We start from the raw sequence: 9648 nt of genomic DNA on the forward strand, positions 1-9648 counted from the left end.
TTTTTCCTACTAATATTCTGTTGCAAGAAAATGAAATATCTGAAAGCGTAAAGGCATTTACGTATTACAGAGAAGAAAAGCCCACTCTGTATACAAATGAGAACGTGTCTTAATTGAAATTATTTCAACGACTGGAAAGTCACAACAATTTGACGAGAAAAATAATTTTCGATGTTGTTTGGCACTCATTAGCAAGAAAACCAGCTACGAAGGATAAATTAAGAAGACCATTTACTGCGTTCTAGATTTTTTTGATATTTTTACAAATGTACTATATTTTTCCGAGAAAATAAACGAATATGTTTTGAAAAGTTGGACGACAATTCTCCAACTATTTCAGTTCTCAAAAGTGTTGTGAATTTATCACTCGGTCTTTAACAAGAAAATCCACTATGAGTTTTATTTTGGTCAACAGTAAACTCTGTTATCATTGCATGGGTCATACATTTCGATAGTATATTTTGAAATAATGGTAGTTCCTAATAACCTTACTTTCACCGTTCAGGTACCAAACTGCACAACAGACACGCAGTTTGGCGCTGACATGTCAACGAAAATAATCACTCCAGACGGAATAGACGGAGTGCAAGAATGGAACATCGGGGGCTCTGCAATTGATTCATTTGTCTCAAAAGTCAGTTGAGACAACAAAGGCGATCGTGCGAAAGGGGCCAGGACGCCCACCGAAACGAAGTGATTTGGCACGCGTCGTGGAGCAATGCTTGCAACTTCAGGTGGAACAAACACAGTACAATGGAGCAGCCCCTATCATACTGACGTAACCGAATCGACAAGAAGAACATCCGGCCGCACTCTGCCGTAAATATTGCCTAATACAGTTTAACATATCTGCCTAGTGAAGACACGGAATAAAGCCACGAAAAGAAGAAGATAGCATTATTTTTAGATCTCTGTTGGTTCCATAGGTTTCGACGACAGTTCTCAATAGGGTGGTCTACATTGTGCTGTGCAGATGATTGCATCCACTGATACTTTGAAGTTGGTATCCCGTTTCGAAATTGATAGTCTAGCCTTTCTAAATACAACTGAAAATTCTTCCTGTTGGTTCTGCAAAAGATTAAAATCTTGTAGTATACGTATTCAACTCTTTCGACATATTTAAAAACGTCACGAAGGTACAGAATAGATACTATCCGAAAATAGTGCGAGAATGTTTTCCATTCGATATGGATAAAGAGGTAAGTATTCCGCAAAGGAGATGTGATCAGAGTCAAATTAAGGTTGGCTCAGACGTAGCAGATGAAATAAGGAATAACGTAAGAAATATAGCTATTATGGGTAACCACCATACTACTTGGGGACTATACATTAAAAATAATTTGAGAAATGCTTTACTTTACGGACTTCCGCATTCAACAGCCGAGGCATCCCCATATGAATTACTAATGGTAAAAGACCTGAAACTATGATCGAACGCTTGTTAAAATTTTCGCAAAGAACTGACGTGAGTTTGTAAGAACAGGATGAACTAACTTTGGACAGCTTAATAGCGAAAGGGGAACCTCGAAAGGTGATACATTGAAAGAAAGCGTCACCAAAGGAATATTTTGTGACTGATACTGTACTAATAAGGCTCATAGGTAGTCGTCCAAGACAGACGTCAAGATAAAGAAATTCTTCGAAATTTTTGAAGGGACATATGTGGTTAGCAGTGGACCACATCCAAACGTCTTGAAAGAAGTACCTCCAGTCTGAAGTAACAAGAGGCATATACAATCTAGTTAATTTGAAGGGATTCCGTGAAAGTTAAAGGGAGGCCTAACGACTGTGATGATGCTGAAAACGAGGTACCATGGAGAATATTTCTCTGTTAAACAAACATATGAAGTATGTCCTAAAACACTGAATGTGACATAATATATAATAGCCTTGTAAGTATATTAAGAGAAACCGTAGTTCTAAGAATTTTGACGAGTGTTAAGTTCTTGTTTATATTCAAGAAGATTGAACGAACTGGGCGAGAACAGTGGGTCAGGCGTGTTGGGGCGTCAGCCAGGCAGTTTGAAAATCCAGTGCAGACAGTGCAATGCTGATGGTCTTTGACCGGCACAACAGACGCAGCCTGGTGAGTGAATGAATGGACGCCGCCGCGATTTAATGAAGGATGCGTCTCAATAAGTCTGTTAGTAAATAGATCAGGTGAAAGGTATTGACCTCAAGGAAGGAACATAACAAAATCTGTTAACATAGTTGTTTCACACAGGGGATGAATAGTTATTGTTAAAAGATCAGTTAAGGAATAATACAATGAAATCAATATTCAACAGACGTAGAATTAGAAAACAGTCTTAATGAAATAATGAAAATAGTAGCATTTCATCTAAAGCATTAGTTGTTTATTAGACTGATTAACTGAAAATATATTTAAAAACAAAGAGTTCTCCAAGTAATAAAATTAGCACTTCTAATTCTTTTTTAATTTTCCACTTGGACGGAATAGAACTATGATTATTAAAATATTCGTTGTATAGGAAATGTAAACTATTAATCGTATTTTGTTTCTAAAATATGTGTTTTAGATGCATTTACTGCTACTAAATGTGATGATGGAAGCAAACACGGGTATATTCGGAGCACACATAACCAGGAATGCCCTGAGGACTGAATCAGATGAATAGTCAGCAACCAGAGGCGTGAAACTTACTGTCAGATTAAAACTGTGTGCCAGAGCGAGACTCGAACTCGGGATCTTTGCCTTTCGCAGGCAAGTGCTCTACCAACTGAGCTACCCAAGCACGACTCACGACCCGTCGTCACAGCTTCAGTTCTGCCAGTAGATCACATCCGTGATTTAACATATGATGCGCTTAGCCTACAAATGAGACACGGTAAGAAAAAATTCAGTTCCTTATAAACTAGCTAATTATTTGGAGGTTTCGGACACGGAAAATATATTAAACTGATGTCAGTTGGCTGTAAAGATGCTTTTAGCCACCATAGCCCCGGTTTAACCCATTCCGAAATTTTCACTATTTCAAGAAATTTCTTAGATCGAGAAATGCCAATGCAGAGTGTGAAGTTACCAAATAATTTGATTCTTACTGTCATTATTGCTATTAACTTCTTCATTCTGCTGTTGCTATATGCGTGCTTGAAGGGAATGTTTAACGCTTCTTGGTCATTTTAGAACCAGTGGTCCAAATACAGGGGAATATTTAGTGCGCAGCAAATGGTTGCTATTTCTTGTGGCAACTGGATCATCCTTTTTCTAGATATTACTACTAAGAAATACTGGAGAGTGTAATGCTTCCCTCTATTCGTCAGAGATTTCCAGGATTCAGAATAATCTTCAACATGACCGCTCTCCTGTCGATACAGCGAACTGCATAAAACACTGGCCTCCAAAAGGTGCTGACCTCAGTCCCAGAGAGCACGGATGGAGAAAGTTTTTAGGTGTAGGGGACCAGCAGCGACAACAAAGACAGCTCTGAACGAAGCAGTACATGAAATATGAGAAGAGTTGTTACAGAATAACAGATTCGTCTGGAAACGTCGTGCCTCTGTTACCCGGCGACTAAATCCAGTGGCAGAGGAGAATGGAAACTGGACACAGCACTTAATTATTGTGTTGTTAGGGATAAACTGTTTATGGCATATGAATGTTTCGATCTCCATCGAAGAATGGCGGGGAGGGAGCGGGGTGGGGAGGGGGAGGGCGGGTAGAGAGGAGCAGAATTATTTACATAAAAACTAAGCTACCAATTACACACTTGACAGTCGTTCAATAGACCCTCGATTTTAAATTATTTTACGACATTTGATCAAAAAGACTGAGAAAATCATGAAACTAATTTTTTATCACATGGCACATGACGTGAGTTCCGATGAATACATCAAAGAGAAAGTACTTAGTACTGAAGGAAGCACGAAAGACGTAAAAGCTGGCCGCTCAGAGACGAAATCTGAATCTTTCACTTAGGACAACCAATATTCCCGATCGCCCCTCAGAATTCTAAATCCGGCCACATCCACGATCCGTCAACACTGTGGGATGCGGAAGTGTGTGGAGGAAGTTCTTTTAGTCTCCTCGAGATGTTACGGAAACGTATCTGTTAGTGGTGTGGTGATAAGTATCTTGCTTGGTGAACGTGATGTCGCGCGTTCTAATGCACTCCATTCCCTAGTTTCTTTAAATCGCATATTCGGTATCTGTTAAATTTATCAGTCTGATGGCACCTCAGATGTAGTTCGTTTGAGTTTTTAATCCACCTACAAAAGCAAAAAGTTCCAAAAACATTTTCGCCAAACGGCTCGTGGCTGCATCAAGAACAGAATAGTTTACTCTCGAGAGTTTCCTCGCCCATCAGCTACCGGCTATTGGCCACACGCCGCCTCCTGCCAACCTCAGACGCCTCCGGCTAGGTGAACGTGGCGCGGCGCGGCGCTGTAAGTGTATTTATCATACGTCATTTTCTTTTTTGAAGTTCTCGTTTTAATATCGGACTTAAGATTTGGACTTTGCATGCCTGAAACATACGAAAGTTTTTCAAGTGTGATAAAATGTACTTGAAAGTGGAAAATGTCCTAACATTTGCAACATATTCGCTTTGGGTTTAATACATATGTCGGGTGCAGTAGCACTGCATGCTCTAATTTAAGACAACAAAAATCAAAGATGTAACTATGAATCGATTTTTGGTTGATCGTCATTGGCTCATTGAAAATTTCACTTCGGTATTTCTACTGGTAACTATTTATGATGTCCTTATATTAACCTTTCAAAGAAATTAATGGCTGAGCCCCAACAAAAGACGCATACTGGAGCAAAGGACAGTGTGAGTATAATATTTTGCCAGTGGTGGCTCAGAATGGATTTTGTGCATTACGAAAACTTACAACACAGGCAACTCTGAATCATTGTATTGTACGTGGGGCGAGTGCTTTTGGGCAAAACAGGCCGGAAAAGACTTTTTTCTTCAAGAAGCATCGTTCCGGTATGAAAGATTTTGTACAGTCAGGAAGCCAGACGTATGTGATGAAGTGCGACCATTTAAGGTCCAGCGACATTTGCTTTCAATAGGAAAGGTTCAGATCTCAGGAGCAGTAGCACTGCATGGTCTAATTTAAAACAACAAAAATCAAATATGTAACTACGAATGGATTTTTGCTTGATTCTCATGGCTCATTGAGAATTCCAATGCAGTATTCCTACTGGTGACTGGCTACGATATCTTTATATTAACATTTCAAAAGAATTAATGGCCGAGCCCCAACAAAAGACATACACTCAAGCAAAGGACAGTTTAGGTATAATATTTTGCCAGTGGTGGCTCAGAAAGGGTTTTGTGCATTACGAAAAACTCCCCAAGGAAGAGTATACCGCACCTGGTATTTTTTGCAAATAAATGAGACACGCGTCAATCGCAGTGTAAGAAAAACGACCTAGAAAACTTGAGCATTTGTTAAAACACAGTTTCGCAGGAAAGCTTCTGTCAAGTTTGGAATGTAGGAGACGAGGTACTAGCAGACGTAAAGCTGTGAGGATGGGGCGTGAGTCGTGCTTGGGTAGCTCAGATGGTAGGGCACTTGCCCGCGAAAGGCAAAGGTCCCGAGTTCGAGTCTCGGTCCGGCACTCAGTTTTAAGTTTCATATCAGCGCACACTCTGCTGCAGAGCTCATTCCGGAAACATCCCCCAGGCTGTGGCTAAGCCATATCTCTGCAATATCCTTTCTTCCAGGAGTGCTAGTTCTGCAAGGTTCGTAGGAGAGCTTCTGTGTAATTTGGAAAGTAGGAGACGAAGTACTGGCCAAGTAAAGCTGTGAGGACGGGGCGTTAATTGTGCTTGGGTAGCTCAGATGGTAAAGCACTTGCCTGCGAAAGGCAAAGGTGCCGAGTTCGAATCTCGGTCCTGTATACAGTTTTAATCTGCCAGGAAGTTTCAAATCAGCGCACATTCCGTTGCAGAGTGAAAATCTCATTCTGGAAATATTTGCTGCTACACGATGACGCACTGTACCAGTTTCACTAACGGAAATATCTAGGAGTTTGAACAGTCATCCATCACGTACTTATATTCCTGATTTTATGTACGTTCCAAAGAAACTATCGGAAAACAGCCAAGAAAATTCCTTTCTGGTCGAAAATGCACTTCAAACCTCGTTCGACGACATCTTTGACTCGGAAGGTTTCTACAGCTCGGAATCGGTAAACGATCTGAGCGTGGTATAAATTTTATATTGTCAAACGACTGTACTGCAAAGAGATTAGAGGAACTGCAAGACATCTACGTTATGTGGGTTGCATATAGATCAGGCGAAATGCAATTCAGGATATGATAGTACATCGCTACTAGCTCGTTACCAATTAGCTCATGAACGACACCGACCATTCATATCCTGCTATCCTGTATAGTTACTGGTCACGAGAAATGGTGTCTTTATGCTAACATAAGGAGAAAAAGTGAGTGTTTGAGACCAAACAAAACAGAAACTTCCCGTCTAACGACCTGTGGGCATCCACAAAAGGTAATGTTATGCATCCGGTGGAACAACGACGGTGTGATGTACTACGAGTTGTTTCTCCCCACCTGTTACCATCACTGCTGACATTTATTGTCAACAACTGAGACGTCTTGCAGACGCAATCCAAGTACAACAACCAGGAAGATTGCTTGAAGTGATGCTACTCCACGACAACGTTCACTCGCTTTCTGATAGGCTGACAAAAAACACTGTGCAGGAGTCCGATTGGGAAGTCCATCTGCAGCCACCTTATTCATCTCATCTTGCATCCTCAAATTTTCACCTTTTCTACTCTCTGTCGAACAACCTTCAAGATTGTTGAACAACTTACGAGGTTCCAGATGAAAAAGCGCTCCGATCATGGTTTGATGAGTTCTACGCTTCAAAACCACGTGGTTTCTGGTGTTGTGGAATACAAGAGTCAACCTAGCGCTAGCAGACTGTTATAAGTAGTGAAGGACAACGTATTATTGATGACTGAAGTCTCTGTTACACGTGCCCGTTGTTAAACTTATGGGTTACGAACTTATGCACAAACCTAATATTTACTTTTTGTCCGTAAATTAAACTGCTCAAATATGACTGAATTTTCTCATGTTGAGACATTAGAAGGAGCGATCTACGTTTCATTTGGCAGAAGACTTTCAATAGCCAAATGGCATAAATTCATTTTTATTTTAGTTTTGCACCATATACCTTGTCTAAGATGGATCCAAAACGTAAGTACACGCCAAGCAAACGTAAACAGATGTGCAAATGTGCGTTTTACTGTACATTGTGATTTTTAAAAACTAGCAGTCATCTGTGTGCGATACGTGTGGAGACATGGCCATGTGTGCAAGTTTCTTCTTAACTGAAAATATTTTATTCCTGACAAACTTCTGTATAATATGCTATAATTCATCGACCATAATGACAACATGGCATGAGTTTCTTAATCACAGTGGACACGTTTTGCAACATAATTATTTTGTTGACCTGACGATGACAGTTATATCTGTCGAATTTATGCGATCTTGGCTTTTTAAGCCTTTGTGTCAAGTTCAAATATATTTAAAATTTATAATTAATATTACAATACTGTGAGGAATAAAATTAAAAAACGATGGAAGATCGTAGAAATGAGAAACGAACCTGAGCTGACGAATGTTCCCAGTCGGGTTGCCTGACCACTGCACCACGGCACTAATACATCCATCACTACTCACAAATCTCTCATACGCTTCTCATAAATCTGTTAGAGAGCGTTTCCCCGTTTCCTACAGTCAACTGTACGTGAAATATTCTAGGAACTTGAAAGGAGTATATACCGTGTACCTGCTTCTACTTAGGTAGTCTGAATCAAATCAGTGAGCCCCGTCCCACGCCCTCCCCTTGTTACATTTAAATTCGGAGATCTATTTAACGTTTCAACTCTCACTTTCTCCTCCAAAGTTCTGCTGGAAATTTTCAGCAGGTCATCTACGGATGACGTCACATCAGAGCAGGCACAGTCGAAAACAGAGAGCTGCGGCACTTCTCTGAGTTGATCATAGCGTGGCTGGCCATCATTTCAGCTCTCAACAATGGTTTCTAGTTATCCTGGAGAGAGCACTACGAAACATGTTTTCGTCCATTTTTTTGCATATTAGTATGGATTCGAAGAGAAGTGGGAATTTTGGTGCAACTTCAGGATCGCATTCGACGAGGAATGACGTAATCTTAGTTTAATATTTACAGCGTGCTGCAGCAAATTAGCATATCGTCACTGCCCCCCCCCCCCCCCCCCCCCCACGTGGTTCAAGTACGTAAAAGAATGAGCCGACTGCCTTTTCCAACTGGGTATAGTGTCATCAGCCCAAGCAGTCGGTCTGCAATGACCAGCATTTACCAATGATTCGTCTATCCAAACAATTTTGTGAGGTTTCTGCTTAGATACTTCACTTAAAAAACGGCAACACCAGGCAACGTTATCTTCCCATTCAAGCAGAGCGCTTCTTCCAGAAATATTTTTCCATCGACACCCTGTCTTGTTTAATAGCACTGATAGGACGGTCTTCTCTCCGAAAAACATCTCACTATCTCACAACGAGAGAAACAGTTTCTTCCGGGTGTGATATTCTTTCCATACGTAATAGCGACCTCTTGAAAACGAGTTCCGTCATTTTGGCAGCATGCAATCTGGTTTTTCGTCGTGCAAAAAGAGCAGCAGTTGGTTCCCCCGGATCTCTACCACACTCCTCACTCTTTCTTCGCAGATATCATTCCGATTTTCGGACTGCAGCAACTCGTTAGACGACATTCAGCAACAATTTAAGAGGTTCGCACTTACTCCTTTCTTCCCAAATATACACGGTCCTGTCACATTAATGTGAACACTGCCTATGTTCGACGTCAACGTGTAACAACCACTAACAGACGGGAAATGGCAGCGTTAGCGATGGAGAATGTATAAAGCGTGTCGGATGCACCTCGACGAAGAAAACAGTGCAGTCATCGTCATAATGTGGAAACGGAAGGATTTATCTGGTGTCCAAGAGGAGACGATCATTGGCTTTCGGGCCAAGAGTGGAAGCATTTCCGAAACGGCTAAGTTTGTAAACTGTTCTTGTGTCACCATCATTTAAGTATACTATGCATGGCTAAATGGTACTATCCAAAACCGGCTCCCAGGCAACTACGGTGGATCACAGGTCGTAGATGACAGGAGTAAACGACGGCTGTAGAGACTTCCAACTGTTGGGCAACTCACCACACCGATAAACCATAGAGGTACAAATAGTGTCTCCTCACTGACCTTTCAGTGAACTTTGCAGTGTATGGGCCTCCGCAGAAATCGCGTGGTTCGTGCACACATGCTGACTGTTGATTATTGGCGACGAAGGGTGGAATTTGCACGTAAGAAAATGGACGTCCACTGACTGGCGACAGGTGGTCTTTTTAGATGACATTTGGCCGTTAGTCATTTAAGATGACGGCGTGAAGCCCCTAAAACCAAACACCAGCAACAGTTGTCGGATGGGTGCAGGCCGGAGGAGGGAGCGTTATGATCTGCGGAATGGTTTCGTGGCATTCTCAGGGTGACCTCGTCATTTCAGAAGGCACAATGGATCAACACAAGTATGCATCTATCTGAAACGCGCTGCTAAAGGACAGGTAGTTGGAATTGTGGAAAGGGGCCAAAAT

This window comes from Schistocerca gregaria, chromosome 2, assembly GCF_023897955.1.
Source record: "Schistocerca gregaria isolate iqSchGreg1 chromosome 2, iqSchGreg1.2, whole genome shotgun sequence".
NCBI lineage: Eukaryota > Metazoa > Arthropoda > Insecta > Orthoptera > Acrididae > Schistocerca > Schistocerca gregaria.